The sequence below is a fragment of the Chenopodium album genome, chromosome 5 (genome assembly GCF_948465745.1).
Source record: "Chenopodium album chromosome 5, dcCheAlbu1.1, whole genome shotgun sequence".
In the NCBI taxonomy this organism is placed as follows: domain Eukaryota; kingdom Viridiplantae; phylum Streptophyta; class Magnoliopsida; order Caryophyllales; family Amaranthaceae; genus Chenopodium; species Chenopodium album.
In genome coordinates, this window is record NC_137838.1 from 4,953,113 (window position 1) to 4,955,772 (window position 2,660).

A 2,660-nucleotide genomic window follows, 5' to 3' on the forward strand; every position below is an offset into this window, starting at 1 on the left:
GACTTTATTAATTCATGTTTTAAACGTATCTTAATTATCACGTACACCTAATAACATCTCATGTAACATAGTGATGGGATCGATTTATATATATTGAGCATATCATATACTTTTGGGGAAAAAAGAGCATAACATTTTATTTGGATGGAATGAATATAAAGTGCCATAATAAGTAGAATAAAATGGGGGCACAAGACTAGCATGTGTAATTCATGGGTTGTGTGTAATGGCGCTTGTACAACACGTGCTAGGCGCATGCAATACACACTCTTTCACACTTAGTCCACCCGTCCATAACTATACATGTATGTTAGATATTGAAGTCCGTACTTTATAACGCAATGTAAATCACATAATATTTTGGCATAATGGCATTGCAATTGACATAAAAGTATAAAGCAAGCCCTTTATAAGTGAAACATACACTTATGGTGGCAAATGTTGGAGAACAACCAATATAGTGTTCATTTCTCTTTGCCATTTTTGGAAGCATCATTAGAATGAAAAGGTGTACAAAACAAAAACGATTGGACAACTGTAAGTTGATGTGTTGTTGATTCCCAAATTCTGTTTGTGTATTCCATCCCCTTCTTATTTTTGGTTTCCAGGAGTTGAGCAACTTTTTTTTTTATACTCTTTTTTCCTATGCATATAATTTGACACGTGAAATACCAAAAAAAAAAAAAAAAAAAAAAAAAAAAAGGTAGAAAGGAAGAAAACGCGGAAATTAAAGATTCTAACAATGATATATAATGGAATCACCAAGAAAAGCATTAGTTAGAAGCCACTACATATACAGTGATATATAGTACATATGCATGATACTAATCGAATACCAAGTATCTCTTACTCTTTAATCTTTATTGGTGTCTAGCTAGCTATGATATAACAAGCTAAGCACATCAATGTCAACAAGTTTTTTTCTAAGAAACTCCTACTAAGTTCTAATAGTAAAGCCTAAGCTATCTAGGATCGATGTACATTAATTTGATTACCTCTTGAATAAACGATGTAGGAACGATTTGTTTATGTTAGACTCTTATGAGTTCGTTCAATTTAAAGTGTTGTGATTGCTATTTTGTTTTCAAAATTTGAAGAAAGTTTGAAAATATGAATTAAAGAGTTAGAGTTCGTTAGAGCTTGTTCAGATTTACTTAATCGAGTTGAACTGAATATTTTATGAGAGAAGGAAATTAGAAATTGAACTGGACTAAACTGAACTGAATTGAATTGAAAATAAGTTGAAGAGAACAAACCCTTACATTTTTATTGTAACATTTTAAGTAAATATACCTACTAATTTTAAAATATTACAAGTACTTGAGATTTTTTTTTTTTTTTTTTTTTTTTTTGTGAAGCAAGTACTTGAGATTGAAGAATTAAGAATCAAGACAAATGAATTGAGGGACAAATGTATTAATATTTCACAAAATAATGTCATGGTTACGAGTTATACTTCATAATTTATAAAGACATTTTATTCGACATGAACACATACGGTCTAACAAATAAGATCGAAAAGAGTAGTTGATTTTACTTGCACGTAAACAGTACAGTACGTATGACGGTATGAGATTCGACTTGAATTGAAGAACCCTACAAAACATAGAACGCGAAAAAAGGGGGGAAAAAAAAGAACGTTTAAGGGTAAGTGAGTTAGATGCTGAAGAATGTCAGCTCTCTTCCCCTTTTTTTATTTATGTTTCAAATTGTTGTTTTTTTTCGCTGACTTTGTTTTCATTTCACACTTTCATATCCTTCCACTTTAGTTGACTTGCAGTAAAGTAGACTTTGTACTTGGTAATTTCATTTTATTAATAATTACGTGCAGTTAATTAAAAATAGATCGTGCCAGTTTTGACCTTTCCACTGAAGGCAGCCGAAGTAAGCACTGCTGATCTTACAACTCTACAAAACAATACTCCGTACGAAGTATAGAGTATACAGGTTTGTATATGTATATTGTTACTACCAAGCATAGTTTGGTCTAGTGGTAAGATCTGCATCTCGCAATCTTGAGATTGTGAGATTAAATCCTACTTAGCCTGTACTACTAACCCGGATCGGAAGGATCTGTGAGAGTTTCTATCTCGATAGGACCCTTCTCCGTACTAATAATAATATTAATAATAAAAAATAAGAGTACATCGTTACTATGTTGTCTAAAAATGTACGCGAGAAAGATCATTTTATTAAAAATAGTGGCATAAGTTTAAGATGTAATTAACCCGAAATTTCAATTATAGGGATAACGTTGACCGTTGTATATGTTGTTGGGATGATTTTACAGCGGTCATTTGAAAAATAATATGATCGGTTCATTTTTTCAGGTTATAAAATGATCACATGCAATTAGTCTAATAATATGTACCATCTAAATATAAATTTTGAAATTTTTTTATCCAACATAAAATATCTGACTCTATGAATGAACCCCTAATAATACTCATAATTTAACACTAAATTAAAGGGTCGATTAATTAATATGTAAACAAACTTTGATTAGCATACTTTACTTAGAAACAAGTGGAATTGCATTTTACTACGGAGTAGTAGATTAAAACGGAGTGCTAATGTCATGTCAACTAAAAGAATGGATTCTCCAAGGCCATGTTTGGTAATTGGCTTTTTGGTTAGCTTTTGCCTTTTGGCTTTTTTAG